Below are 16606 nucleotides of genomic sequence, written 5' to 3' on the forward strand. Positions count from 1 at the left end.
TCTTGGAAATATTTGTAAAAAATATCATTTTCGCAGCAACAACCCATTGGGGAGAAGCGATGAGCCGACTATGATGACCCTGTTCGGTTTCAGCGATCCTCACTGCTCTAATTCAATAACTGCGTGCAAAGGACAAAACTTCAATGTCACGGTTTGCGGCTCTGTTCAAAGCTGCGGGTTCAACTCGTGTTTAGAGATGCATTCCCTCAAAGAGAGACTCAGAAACACTACTCTCCCTTTGACCCATTTTCTTTCATGTGGCAAATAAGGCACAATGCATGGTTTCCTGACTCATGTTTTGTCGGTTCAGCAGGGAGAATGCTCTCCTGGGGTAGGAATGAGGCAGTCTCCCTGTTTGGACTTCCTCCTTCCTTCCTGGACGTCCTGGTCTCAACAGAGACCCCTCACCTGAGCAGGACATTGTGAGGGAATGTGAACACACTTGAAGAGATAATATCACTGTCAAGATCCAAACAAGACAAAAAACACTCTAAAAGCGTTAGATTAGATATACCAGGGAACCTCAAATCTGTCTCATATGTTTAGGTTCAGTCATTTGAAAAGGTTAGTCAGTTATTGACTACCTTATTTTCAAAAATGTCCAATGTTATTTTCATAGGAGCCTGATAAAAATGCTCATTTCAAAGAAAAATATCTGGCTTTATGTATGTATGTATATATACAGTCCCCTCCAAAAGTATTGGAACAGTAAAGACAAAATTGCTCTGCTGGCTGTGGAGTCAAGACATTTGCAAATATGATTAAAAGATGAATATGAGACAAAACTATAGAATGTCATATTTTATTATTAGCCATTTCAACACATATATGTTTTACCAGATAAAAAGAACAGCACTTTTAGAGTTCATCCCACTCATTGATGTGAGCATAAGTATTGGGACAGTTGAACATAAGGCAGATATAAAAGATTAAAAGCTATTATTTAGTTGCAGATCCCTTGCGCTCAATCACAGCAGTGAGTCTGTGACCCATAGACATCACCAGACTCTTGGTCTCATCCTTTGAAATACTTTTCCCAGCCTTTAATGCAGCCAATTCCAATTGTTGCTTGTTTTGGGGAGTTTCTGCCTTTACTCTCCTCTCCAGCTGGTGAAATTCATGTTCAATCAGATTTAAATCTGGAGATTGACTTGGGCAATCTAAGACTTTCCATTTCTTTGCCCTTATACATTCCTTGACTGAACTGGCAGGGTGTTTTGGGTCATTGTCCTGATGCAATATGAAGCACTTCCCAATGAATCTGGTGGCATTTCTTGAATATTGGTGGGCAAGATGGTTTTGTACCCTTCCAAATTCATTCTGCTACTGTCATCATACATTAAGTCATTAGTACAGATGAGAGGGCCTGTTCCAGAGGCAGCCATGCATGCCCATGTCATGACATCACCTCCACCATGCTTTACAGATGAGGCTGTATGCTTGCGATCATTGCAGTTCCCTTTTTTTCTCCACATTTCTGCTTTCCCATCACTTAGATAAAGGTTCATCTTTGTCTCATCGGTCCATAAACACAGTTATGCAAACTCTAATCTTGCCTTTCTATTTTTGGTGCTGGTCAGAGGTTTGCATCTTGCTGTGTAGCATCTGTAATTCTGTGTCAAAGTCTCCTGAGGACAGTAAATTGTCAGAGCATCACCCCAGCTTTCTGGAAGTTGTTGGCGATTTTACATAAACGTCTTTTAGGGTTCATTTTCACAGCTTTTATGATTTGTCTGTCATCAACTACTGTTGTTTTCTCAGCCGATCAGGTCGTTATTGGTTGCTGGTGGTTTCCAAACTCTTGATTTCTCCATGCCCTTTGTTTTTGCTAGAGCTCTAACTGACTTCCTCTTCTCTTTTAGCATCCAAATTGCTTGCTTTTCTCTCAAAGTCAGCTCCCTCGTCTTCATCCTGGTTTGTGTGTGTCATCATTGAATGCAAGATTCAGAATGCAGAAGTAATGGATATAACTGATACGACACATTCTCTGATTGTAATATCTGAAGAATTAATGCAACAGGACACAGCTGATCACTTAGAAAGACCTGTGAGGCAACTGTTCAATACTTATGCTCACATCAGATAGAGGGATGAAACTCTGAAAGTGCTGAACTTCTTAGCTGGTAAAACATCTATGTGTTGAATCACCCAATAATAAAATGTGACATTCTGTAGTTTTGCCTCACATTCATCTTTTAATCATATTTGTAAATGTCTTGACTCCACAGCCAACAGAGCAATATTGTCTTTACTGTTCCAATACTTTTGGAGGGCACTGTATATATATATATATATATATATATATATATATATATATACATACTTGTGTGCAGTGTTGGGTGTAACGCATTACAAGTAACGCGAGTTACGTAAAATATTACTTTTTTCAAGTAACTAGTAAAGTAACGCAGTTACAAGTTACTTTTTTCCCATTTATTGACTGACAGTGCTCTGTGAGAACATGCTGTTTCTGTAGTTCTAGACTAAATGTGAATGTGCATTAATTCATCCCACTCGCAAAAAACAGATTCAGTATACATCAGAATGAATTAAAACAGTGAAATGCAAACTCAGAATATGACGCAAACCTGCAATTATTAAATATCTTAAACAACACAAATGTATCTAATCCCATTTTATTAACCAATGTCTTTGCTGCTGACCTTTGATGATCCAGTTCAACCATACTAATAAGCAAAAATGACTTTAGATAAACTAACAATTGTGATTCATTGTTTTTTATTGCTGAAGAGTGTTGAACCCTCTTCTTCTGCGTTCTACTTTCCAGACGTGAATTTACTTTTCCTCCAGCCTGAGGTTCATTCATTTCACTTTTTGGTGAGAAAGGGCTTTTACATTTGCTATGATTAGAACTTCTTGTATTAAAAACAATCAAGCCCTGCTCATATTTAAAAAGTAACGCAAAAGTAACGTAACACATTACTTTCCATAAAAGTAGCTTACGTAATTAGTTACTTACGTAATTAGTTACTTTTTTAGGGAGTAATGCAATATTGCAATGCATTGCTTTTAAAAGTAACTTTCCCCAACACTACTTGTGTGTGTGTGTGTCATAACAACTAATACTATCGTTTATTTATTTTTTAACCATATTTATTTTAACCATATTACATTTTCAATTATGTGTATGCATAATATTATATATGTCCAATGTTATTTTCATAGGAGCCTGATAAAAACGCTTATTTCAAAGAAAAATCTATGGTTTTATATATATATATATATATATATATGTGTGTGTGCATGTTTATGTGGTTTATGAGGACACAAATTTGTATAATGACATGGGTATGACAGAGGTATTACAATATGAAGGTGTTTATGAGGACACTGCCTATGTCCCCGTAATTCAAAAGGCTTAAAAAACATACTAAATGGTGTTTTTTTGAAAATCTAAAAATGCACAAAGTCTCCTGTGAGGGCTAAGTTTAGGTGTAGGGTTGGTGTAGGGCAATAGCACACACAGTTTGTTCAGTATAAAAACCATTACGCCTATGGAGAGTCCCCATAAACCACAAAAACCAACATGTGTGTGTGTGTGAGTGTGTGTGTGTTTGTGTGTGTGTGATTAATATTATCCTATTTTAACCATATTGTGTGTGTGCATAATATTACATATACAAGAAATTAAAATCATCATAGTGTTATTTATGTATTTATGTTAATTATTTCATGGTAAACACTGGCTATACTCTCTAAAAATTCCCAATGAAAAAATGCATTTTGAAAAATTCCATTGTGGAACGGCATATGGCAATGTTCATATTTTCTACATATCCTGTATACTATGGGATAAAGTTGATCGGTTAGCAAAAACATCTAATTAACTTATCAAAGATGAAAAAAAAGATGATTATGATTAAGAAATAAATTAAAATTCATTTAATGGAATAATTTGGTGAGCACAAAAATTCAGACTTGTAAACTATGGAGGAGGGGAAGATTTTCAGGAAATAAAGCCTTGCTTTTCTGTGTTCTTTCATAAAGCTATCATATGCCAAAATAAGGAAGACTGCTTTTACTTTTGGGTGAAGTATTCTGTTGAACGAGAGATGCACAAACACCATGTTTTACTCTGAGGACTCATTTCCTGGGTAAACATAATGTCAATTCTAAACAAAATGTCACAGCATAATTTAGACAAAAACTGGGGTTGATTGGTGTCTTAGGAAAGCGTTCCTACTGTATGCCCCTACAAGCTCCAGAACCTCATGTCCCTGGCCGCTGCTTCACTGCTCGCTTATGGATAATTAGAAGAAATAGGAACCCAGGTAAAATAAAAGCCACAATTATAGATTGAATCCAATTTCAGACACACTGCAACTCGTCTGACAGATTGTGTCTTTAAAATCCCTCTCTCTGCAGCCCTTCGGACGGGGGGGGGGGGGGGGGGGGGGGGGGGCACTTTCCCTTTTGTTCGGCATGGACCTAGAAAACCCATCCGCTCAGCGTCCAAGGTCTGGGCACAGACACGCTGGAAACCCAGACACAGCGGATGGAATTGCCATGGGAACGGGCCCCTTGACAACGATTTCATACTCAAGAGAAGAAAAGAGAGCAATATCTCCCCAGTCTGTTTCTCTCCCTTTATTCACGTTCTTTGAGATTCTCTCTCATCTTCGCTTTCTCTTGCTTTCACTCTTTCTCTGATTCTAATTTGGATTATATACCTCTTCATTTTTACGAGACAAATATAATTTGCTTTATTAAAGACCTGGGCGGTATCACGGTGGAACCCTGTGATTGTAGAAATATGTCACAGATTTTTGCTATAGGGTGTTAATTGTATTAGCTGTGTATGTGGTTATGAGTAGATTGGATGCTGTATATTATTATATTATGTGCAAAAACAAAAAAAATGTGGAATAAAAATGCACACAATACAAATTATTTACGAAGCGAATGCAGAGCAACGTCAGTTAAAATGGTCAGAGGCGTGCGCATGTCAGCTACTTGATTTTAAATTATTTGTTTCTTAATATTAGTTTTGTTTGTTTGTTTTTTAAAGAAGATATTTTGAAGAATGTTGGTCACCAAACAGTTGACAGTCGCCATTGACTTCCACAGTATAGAAAAAATACTATGGAAGTCAACTGTTTGGTTATCAACATTCTTAAAAATTCTTTAGTGATTTTATAATGTAAAATTTATTTTCTTTTAAACTGTCACACTTGTTCATATATGAATAATCTGATTTTTCATTGTATGTCCTTCAGATAAAAAGAGAAAACAGCCAAATCCAAGTTTCTTCTGTTGGTGAAGTATTAAATTTTTTTTTTTTTTTTATCCTAAAAATGGGCACTACCTCTGGTCACTGAATATATAATTTTAGAATGTGAAAAATTAATATATTGTGACTTAAAATGAAAGGTTCCAAGGTTTCGACAGCAATGTTAAAAGGACCATTTTTGGTTCCCTAAGGTTCTTAAAACATTTAAATAATCTAATAAACATTTTCCCATTATACACTCTTAAAAATAAATGTTCTTGATTGGCAGCTATGGTTCCATGGAGAACATTTAACATCCATGGAACCTTTCCACGGCACAAAAGTTTCTTTAGTTTAATTGTAGTTCTTGTAATCTATGGCATCACTGCAAAATCTTTATTTTTATAAAGAATGGAATAAAAATGGAATCTTTATTTTTAAGAGTTTAAAGAACCTTTTGAGATTCCATTGATGTTAAACGTTCTTCATGGAACTCTCTATGCCAATAAAGAACCTTTGTTTTCAAGAAAGAAAAAAAGAAGAAATTTTCTATCATAGCACCCACCCCAGTGCCCATATGTGAGGCAGTATGCTGTGCGAGAGTGTGAGACTGTTTTCAGTGGAAACTATCCAGTAAATTTGTAAAGTGAGAATGAAAGCATTTAGTCTCTTTTTCTTGAAATATGCACTTTACCAGAAAGTGATCTGAACCTCTTTTAAAACAAAGCTCAACTTCTGTTGCACTCAAGCAAAGTATCGACATGTCCTTTTCGAACACGACTCAATCAATATCGCTGCAATTTTCCAAGTGAGTCGATGAGTCTTCAAACAATATTAAAGCTGTTTTATTCTGCATGTGTTTTCCTGCAGCGCTTGCATATTTCCCGCTTTGATTGTTCTGTGTTGTGCCTAGGCATCGCCAGAGGCCTGAATATTTGTGGCAGAAGCTCGTCGCTGCGACAGGAGGGAAGAACCTAATCTTTGCGCACATCCTGGAAGCGTAATCCGTTCAAAGTGGCACCTCACGCAGGAGAAGAACAAAAATTACCATTCATCCTCCATCAAGGCGCACAGCTAAAGCTGCGTTTCATCTCCTCAACTGACTCAGCTGCGGAGAAGGTGCCGAATGCGTGGCACAGACAGCGAATGTGACATCTGATTTGTAGGCTGTCTAATCACAAGAGAGGGTGTACATTTTCTCTCAGAGAGAGCAGAGGAGAGCCTGCCCTAATTGAACGCGAGGAGAAGCCGTTCAGAGATCACAAGTACAGCGCCTGACGAATAACACACTGGGCTTTCTGCGCGTCACGTCTCGGAAGGATGTCGTAATTAAGTTTCAAATGCACTAAGGCGTTCCAATTATCTAAATTAGGTTTAATTGAGCACAAGAGAGGATTCTCTGTCCTAATTAGGTTACCAAAATATTGAAGCTTCACGTGTATTAATCATGTTCCTAACACACCAGCCAGCTTCCGATGATGATACAGGTAGAATAAACAGCTGCAGGAGTCAGAAAGACGCAATTAGCTACACTTTTGCTGCGTGTGACTTATAAGGTGAAGGAAATTGCAGATCAAGTTGTTATTCACAAGATTTTCTAATAAGAAAAAGGCCGCCACTGTTAAAGACAGTAGAAGAGATCTTAACAATGTCTCAAACAGCAAGCTCAAGTCTACTTCCAAAAGTCCCAAACGTACGGAATTTTCAATCAAAGACCTAATTATGCCTTCCACATTAATATTAATATTATTTAGGATGACCAATGCATCCTCTTTGTCCTGGCCTGGATTTCTAAATTGCTTAAAATATCCGGGTTATGGTTTTGTTTTCATACTTGTTGAAGGTAATGAGTAAAAGAAGTCTGACCAATAGCGTGCAGGCCTTATACACAGTCGGCCAATCGTGGCGTGCGAGAAGAGAACAGAGATTTACAAAGAACTGACTGTGGAGAGCATGTCTGTAGGAAAATAAAGCCAAAACCTGGGCATTTTCGACAATTTAAAAATCCTGATCAGGACATGCATGGGGAAAAGAGCACACATATGGTCATCCAATATATTTTTCATATATTGAGTAACTAATGTTATTAATAATAGCTCTGTTCTTACTGTATAGTCAGCAATTGTCTCATTAGTGTTCAGTAAGTCAAGCATCACTATTGTTAGTTACTGTAGTGAACCCCTAACTAAGGTATTAAACTTAAATATGTTACTTGACCTGCAATTTTTGTTGCTACTGTTTTGAATGATACACTGTTTAAAAGAAAAAAAAGCATCATTTTAGGTTTTATGGATGTAACTTGTCAATTTATTTATTTACTTTTTGCTACATATTATACGATGGCAATATATTGAAAAATTACATGATACTGTTAGGAACTTACAGTTAACGGCGTAACAGGCTTTTACCATAGCATTTGCAGTCTTCTACTGTTAAAATTATGATCATTTTTAAAGTGCACTTTATTTTATCGGTAGTGATCAAACTTTTAAATGTCACAAGGGCACAGTAAAACAGATTTAAATATCTCATATTGTTATTGCAGGTTGTTTACAGTGCAACACCCTGGAAACCACTCACAGCACCCTAGCATCACATCAGAGACTTTTGCACAGGCGAGTACCATTCATATTTCTTTCTGAAAATGCACAAAATCGAGTTGGTTTGGTATTTGTTTTTTCTCCCAAGGAAACAACCTCTGAGCTGTAATAAAAGTGTCCTGCTGATGCACATATGACACTAAAGTCAGCATTACCCTCCAGCAACTCTCTAATAGTGAGTATGCGTGGGGTCGGAGGTGAGTAGCCCGTGATATGATGCACCAGATTCCTCCTTGACAACAGCAGCCCTGTGTGTCGGCTCCTGAGGCCCCCGGTGCAGCGCAACTCTATGCGCACAGCCTCCGAACCTCCATCTGGAACTGATTACTGACAGTTTGCCTTCTCTGTTCTCTTTTCTTACATTCCTTTCTTAAAGGGCGTTCACACTGACAGCAATTTGCGTCCATAAGACATTCATTTATAATGAGAGTTGGCAATTTCTGGCAATATGACTGACAGGGACCGTTAGCGGGACCGCCTACAAGCATCAGCAACACAATTAGACTGTGTATAGATTAGCATACTAACATTCTCTTTCAGCAGTATTTAGTATGCATGCTGTGTACAGTATGCAAATTTTCTATATGTACAGTATGTAAGGGTAGTTTGATAAGCTAGTACATTTGAGAAAATGTGAAGTACACAACAGAGAACAGTGCAACAATGCAATGCACTCAACATGACCTTCCAGTTTTGGCATTGATTTTTAACATTTTTAACTCTTTCTTTGACTGATTTGATCAGACTGCCAAAAGTTTTACACAAAAGTTTAAATTAAATTAATAATGAATTGTTAAATGTTAAAAAAAACTAGTGTTGTAATCATATATATGTATGTATATATATATATATATATATATATATATATATATATATATATATATATATATATTAGAAGAAAGACTTGTTGCCTTGGTAAAATACAGTAAGTGTAAGCTAAAATTGCTAAAACTGGGGAAAAAAATAAATGAAAGAAAAACGTAAAGTAAGAAAGTACATACAATTACTGAAATTTAAAATAAAAAATTACTAAATTTTTAAAGTAAATTTGAAATCAAAATATAAGAATAAAATCTAATAAAAAATAATACCAAAAAAGTGTTATATAAATTACGCTAAAATATCACTGTATATCACTAAAATGTCATTGTATATGATAACGTTTAATTATTTAAATAACACTAACATTCTCAGAACATTGCAGGGAGATTTTTGTGCAAAAGCCTAATAAAAGCTTTACATAAAAAATTAACTCTAAAGGTTATTTTTACGTTTTATTCGATGATCAACAGGATATTTTGTTGGGCTTTTGGTTTATATTTCTGCACTGTTGTGTAAGGAAGCCCCGCCTACAGTGAAATCTCATTGGTTCAAAATTACGCCACACACAACAATAGCTGATACTACAGTTGTGATGAAACAAAAGTAGCAACAGGTCTTTTATTTTGTACTGTGATGTACATCCGAGAGAAACAGATTAATGAAATAGAAAAATTGTAGGACGGGGACTTGTTTCTGTCCGTCGGATGTTGATTGGATGATGGATCTGAATGTGAGTTTGCAGCTGACTTTAAGAAAGGGGTGGGGTTATATGACTGGAGAGGTCTTGACCACAAGATCAAAAAAATATGAACTGTTCACAGTATGATCAATAACATGCATTTAGAAAATAGCTGAATTTTGATTTCATGCCTACGACTTTAAACACCAAATATCTACAGATTGTCCTACATTTGCTGCATTTTTGCTTTCAGTGTGAATACAAATAATGCTGTTTAACTTGACTTAGTGAATGCATGCTCCACAGTTATTTAAATACATCCGATTAAAGAAACTCGTCACCAAAATCCTTTGATTTCAGGCAAACACCCGAAACGAAGTGCTGAAGAAACACTTCCTAAAAAAGCCAACAGTCAAGCATTGAAGGCAAGTATGCAGGCTTCCTGTCAGTATCACACTTTGTACATGTGACTCAAACTAAACCATTGATCTGTGTGATAGGCTTGACAAGGAGTGTCTGTGTTAACGCATCAAGACGTTTGCTGTTGCGCATCACACAGTGGCAAACTTGTGGCTTGTGGCTTCCCATGATTGATTCTTTATCACAGCACTGTTGTTCCTCCTAGACAGACAGCATGCTTCATGAAGTGAGGAAATCAATGGAGACAGACCGCTTACCTGTTGTGGAGCTGTCGACACGCGGAGGCTGCAAGTTTGAGTCAGCGATCCACCGTCCGGTACGTTTCCCGTTAGATGTGACGGCACAGTAATACCAAGAAGCGAGGATCCCGAGCGGATCAGTCCTCCTGCGGCAGGCAGCTAGCGGAGCGCAGAAAACACACTTTGCGTGCTGCCGTTAGGTCATGCTCAAAGTATGTCTGTGCAATGTTCTGCAAGCTCAGGGAAACCACATCCTCTGACATACCTCCTGTATCCTGCTGCCCGCGTGCCGTCTGTCTCTCTCTCGCTCTCTCTGACTGTCTGAGATGACAGACCGAGCTGACCCAGACACAGCTCTCTCTCTCTCTCTCTCTCTCTCTCTCTCTCTCTCTCTCTCTCTCTCTCTCTTTCTCTTTCTCTCTCGGCTTCTTCAATTCCTGCCCACCGACTGAAGAATCCAACTGAGGAGAAGGAGAAAGAGGAGGAGGTGCTGAGTACGCGCGAGAGAGAGAGGGGAAGGGAGATGGATAAAAGGCAGAAAAAGAGAGCGGGAGCAGTTCTTTTAGAAATTACAGGGACATAATAAAGCAATGATACGAGCTCAGCGTGCGGGAGGACTGAAAGAGCAAGGAAATAAGCAAAATACTGTAAACAGAGTGAAAAATCAGCAATGAGATCTCTGTAATATCTCAGTTGTTCCTCCAAAACCTCAAAGAGGTAAAATGGAGAGCAAATTAGTTACAAACTGGCATTTATTTTGTGAAACACTTAGGAATAATTACATAGCTTTTTTCTATTTATCAACAGTTATTTGCATGAGCTGCATGGCTGCTGAGCTCCAAAAAGGAAACAAAATCCAAAACTGAAAATTCAGCTTTGTCATCACAGGAATAAATTACATTTTGAAATATGTTAAAATAGAAAATAGTTATTTTAAGGGTAATTTAATATTTTAAAAACAGTACAATAGAATATTTACACAGCATCTTTCTGTATGTTAACAATTATTTGCACGACTGTTGCGCTCCAAAATGGAAACATGAATGAAACAAAAGTGATCCATAAAACACATATCTTAAGTTTTCTGAAATAATGGCAGTTTTGTATGAACTTTTTTCCGTTACAGGAATTAATTACATTTTAAAATGCATAAAACAGTTATTTAATTGTAATAGTATTAATAATTCTTTATTTATTATATTAACATTGACAATATTATACGAAATATAAAGAATTATTTTAGAAATAATTAAAATAATTATTTTTTAAATGACTGTTTTTACTGTATTTTTGATCAAATAAAGGAGGTCAGTATATTTTATATTATATTTTGTAATATATATAGTTCATTGAAGAACATTTACATGGCTTATTTCTATATAACAAGTTAATTGCGCAATTTCCATGACTGTTGAGCTATAAAAAGGATGAAAACATGCAACTCAGGTGTTATTAAAATCCTCTAGAGTAGAGACAATATCTCAAATGTGCTCAGATTTGCAGTGTTACCAAAGCACGCAATCAAAATGACCCTAACCAAAACTAAATGATCCAGATCACTGTGCCCTTACTGTATGAAAACACTTCTCTCTGTTTTCAGAGTTTTGAGAGAAACAAAGCTGGCTTCAGTGAAACGTAACTGAGCAGTGAAAGAGTGACCTGTGAGCGCTCACATTCTTCTCTGGGGAGGTTTTGTGGCAGTGGCTTGTTCTGGGGTGAGAGGGTCTGTGTCTGCCGGCCCCGCTAGAGACATGTATTTTTCATAAACCCCAGACACAGCCCCCTATAGACCGGTCTGAAAGAGAGGGGACTGACAAAAACATGACGGCCCGTTCCGAATCACACCATAATCACTGTAATTTAATCCATAACATCTCAATGATGAAAATGACACACCAGCATTTCATCAGAAGTGTTTTAATGGGAAATATTGTCTTTAAGGCACTCGAGAAGATTGACGTTCCCATTTCAAAGACTGTTGATGGTGATTTTATGCACAGCCGAGGACACAACTGACCCCAGGACACAAATTAATGACATGAGACGAGATGAAAGAATATGAATCTTTCTGAAACAGGAAATCCTTGTGGCGACTGATCCATGTCTCAAGTACAATCTCTAAAACTACTCATCATGAGGTAGGCTGTTGAATTATTAAAATACTTGACAATATAATGCTATATATATATATATATATATATATGGGTGTGTGTGTTTATAAATATACTATATATTCATATGTGGATAAACAATATATATGTAAAAAAATATATATAATTTTATATAAAATTATATTGTAAAGTCTATAATAATAATAATAATATAATTAATGAATATATTTAAAAAAATTGTGTATATATATATAATTTCTTTATAGATTAGATGCTTGCAAATGAACTGAAATACATGAATGCATTTTCTGCACATTTCTAGGTCACTAATCAAAGCAAATTATCACAAGTAATGAAACATTTTGTACTAATTAGAAAAAATGCTTTCAGACTCCTGGACCCCACCGTATGCAAAAAAAAAAACCCTGGAGATTGTTTGATATGTCAACCAAACGAGTCTCTTTCATTGAAGCTTGAAGAGGAAGGAGAGATTGTGGGAAATGAGAGCTCCCACTGCGTAATTACCGCTGCGTTTATTGCGAACTAATCACTGCGTAATCCCTGTGAAAATAAAGAGCACTACGGCATCGCTGAACACTTCACTAACTGCATTGTTAGAGGAAAACAAAAAGGTGTGCAGTGCAGCAGAAGACGAGAAAACAGCACTGATGCTCTCGCTGGACCAAAACAAGCCTTACACACAGAAGACACGCTCTGCATGACCTCTGATGACCTTTCGTCTGATGCTGAGCTCATCTGCGATCATGTCTGGACAGCAGTGATGAACCCATATTTCAGACGGGCTCATAAATCAGCCTATATTTGACTATTTTGAGGCTGATATCACACTGATAAATGTCTTCCAAAACCAAAATATTCATATCATTTATTAGCATTATAGTTTTAGTTTTATAATGAATTGTTATTAAATATTGCATAAAAATTGACCCTATTAACTTTATATCAGCAATCAACCACCTTGTTTTGAAAACCACTTGAAATAACAGATAGCTTTGAGGTCCAACATTTTTGGTGATTTTTAAACAATATGTATCAACACACAAATAACCTGAAGAAACTTTGTGTGTGTGAAATCTAGATATTGGTGCCACAGTGCCTCCTGCTGCTCAGACATCAGAGCTCTTGATGAACGATTTTTATATATTTTCTTTCACAATCCTTTTTGAAAGAAGTGTAAGCCCTTACATTATTGTTGACGTGACAAGTGAAGCAGTGACTTACTCCTATCTAAAACATTTGTCTAATTATTGTGGAATTATGTGTGCCATTTAAGTGATTTCAAAAGAGAGACTACATGGAGTATTTGTACTTCGTCATGCAACAACACTATTTAAGCAAACTACAAAAAAGCTCAGAGGGTTGTTAGAAATGGTGACACGTGTTAGCATCAAAACATATACATTTTTCTTTGAATTGTTACTTAATTTTGATGTTTAAAAATCTATCCCTGTCTATTTATACTTTATATACCAGTATAATATGATCATTTATAATGTAATATAATGTGTATATTTATTATACATATTTATCATTTATAAATTAATGTATAATTTAATTTATTCATATTTAGGTTTATTATATTGTTAAAAGTATTCACAGATAGATAAATGCTATATACTGTGTGTGTGCCATATCTGTCTGTTTATTTATATATCTATTTATAGTTTATATACCATTATAATATTACAATTTATATATTTACAATTTATATATATGTATATATATATATATATATATACATATATATTTATATATATATACATTATTTATTTATATTTAGGATTATTATATTGTAAAAAGTATTTACAGATAGACAAATGCAATATACAGTGTGTGTGTGTGTGTACAAACTTTATATATATATATATATATATATATGAAGTTTAACCTTCTAAATTCTAACTTATGGAAGTGAACAAAAAGACCTGAATATATTTGCAACATTGTACTAATTATATATTATTTACATTTTAATATATAATTATATAACATATATGAAGTATTATGTTTTAAAATTGAAGTATTTAAAAAAATAATTATATATACAGCTAGATATTAGATAGATACAGTAGATGGATAATATACAGTGGTGTGAAAAAGTGTTGGCCCCCTTCCTGATTTTTTATTTTATTGCATGTTTGTCACACTTTAATGTTTCAGATCATCAAACATATTTAAATATGTATCAAAAATATGTATTTTGTATGAAGGGAAAACAAAATCCAAACCCACACGGCCCTGTGTGAAAAAGTGTTTGACCCCCCCCCCCCCCCCCCCCCCGTGTTAAAACATAACTGTGGTTTATCACACCTGAGTTCAGTTCAAGAACTCACTTAAGAAATCAAGAAATCACTTAAATAGGACCTGCCTGACAAAGTGAAGTAGACCAAAAGATCCTCAAAAGCTACACATCATGTTGAGATCCAAAGAAATTCAGGAACAAATGAGAAAGTAATTGAGATCTATCAGTCTGGAAAAGGTTATAAAGCCATTTATAAAGCTTTGGGACTCCAGCGAACCACAGTGAGAGCCATTATCCACAAATGGAGAAAACATGGAACAGTGGTTGTACCTTCCCAGGAGTGGCCGGCCGACCAAAATTACCCCAAGAGCACAGCGATTACTCATTTAAGAGGTCACAAAAGACCCCACAGCAACATCTAAAGAACTGCAGGCCTCACTTGCCTCAGTTAAGGTCAGTGTTCATGACTCCACCATAAGAAAGAGACTGGGCAAAAATGGCCTGCATGGCAGAGCTCCAAGACGAAAACCGCTGCTGAGCAAAAATAACATAAAGACTCGTCTCAGTTTTGCCAGAAAACATCTTGATGATGCCCAAGACTTTTGGGAAAATACTCTGTGGACTGCCGAGACAAAAGTTGAACTTTTTGGAAGGTGTGTGTCCCATTACATCTGGCGTAAACGTAACACAGCATTTCAGAAGAACATCATACCAACAGTAAAATATGGTGGTGGTAGTGTGATGGTCTGGGGCTGTTTTGCTGCTTCAGGACCTGGAAGACTTGCTGTGATAAATGGAACCATGAATTCAGCTGTCTACCAAAAAATCCTGAAGGACAATGTCCGGCCATCTGTTCGTGACCTCAAGCTGAAGCGAACTTGGGTTCTGCAGCAGGACAATGATCCAAAACACACCTGCAAATCCACCTCTGAATGGCTGAAGAAAAACAAAATGAAGACTTTGCAAACATATAAGATATACTGAGAAATCACTCAGAAATCACATGCAGTTACAAAGAAATGGCAAGTAACACTGAATTAAATGTGAAATTTTGAAGCAGAAAAACTGAAATAGTATTTTCTTCTATTTGTATTTGTCTTCATTTACAACTTAATAAAAGTGTGTGTCTAATGAATCAAATATGTAACATATTACAAATACATAATTATACAAAAATTATTGTCTACAGTTTCATTTCATTCATTATTCCTCTCAATAAGAAGTATAATGTATATTCTTTAGCTATACGCTCTGGTCCATTGCCACGTTGTCCGTTCGATTTATCATTGTTGCTTTATTTGCAGGTTCTTTAGACATCTTGCCTCATTCTTCTGTGGGTTAATTCACGCTGTTCTTTAAACTAAACCTACACCCTCGTGTTTACACTCTCATGTTTGCTTCTACTATTAACCTCTTAGGTTTTGTATTGTTTTGTGAACATATTGCTCAAGTGGTGTCACATGTCACTGCTGACATGGGAATATGTTCCTGAGATCATTAAGATGCTGGGAATATAAAGAGAATAGTGTGGGACTTGACCACAACATCTCAGACGCCTCCATCATATGGGCAGGTGAGGAGCAGAGTTAAGAACGCAGATCGGATTGTTATCAACTATATTTGATTTATATTTTATATTGCATATATCTGAGAAAGGACCATACATGAAGCTTTTAGAACTCAAATTTGAGTTTGTTCATAACATTTTGACTGCAACTGTAGTGGATTTATTTTTTTAATATTCTAAATTATAGTTTATCAATTGATTTTTAATTGTATTTTATTTTAAATTTTTTGTTGTTTTTAATATGAAAGATATTTTTTCTCTATTTTTAATCATTTTTTTTTTACTATTTATATTTTAAAAGAACTACAACAGGAGTTTTCAAAATTTAAATTTGACTTTCATTCTAACATTTTAACTGTAACTGTAGTGTAAAAAATATTTCTATATTAGATTTTTTTTTTTTTTTTACAATTTATAAATTGTCATTTCAAAACTGAAATGTCAGTTTCTTCCTGTGATTAACGTGATATACTGCGATTATAGTAAAAAATACATTTTGGTTAAATATTCTAAATAATTTTTCTTATGACTTGTATTTTATATAAAAAAAATCTTACTAACTTTTTTACTTTAAAAATTATTTTAAAAATATTCTAAATATTTATTTATTTTTACAATTTATAACATTTTAAATTATGTGTGTGTGTATGAGTGTATGTATATTTTCAAACAATA

General features: G+C 35.4%; 1 protein-coding gene across 1 annotated transcript in view; it reads right to left on the reverse strand.

Annotated features, from left to right (window-relative positions):
- Positions 1-10355, reverse strand: part of LOC306877575 (raftlin-like) — a 99094-nt gene extending 88739 nt beyond the window's left edge. The window contains exon 1 of the mRNA XM_079429417.1: positions 10009-10355. The gene's annotated coding sequence lies outside the window, so the exon portion shown is untranslated. The remainder of the gene's footprint in view (positions 1-10008) is intronic.
- Positions 10356-16606: the final 6251 nt, after the last annotated feature.

This window comes from Barbus barbus (genome assembly GCF_936440315.1).
Source record: "Barbus barbus genome assembly, chromosome: 12".
NCBI classification, from domain to species: domain Eukaryota; kingdom Metazoa; phylum Chordata; class Actinopteri; order Cypriniformes; family Cyprinidae; genus Barbus; species Barbus barbus.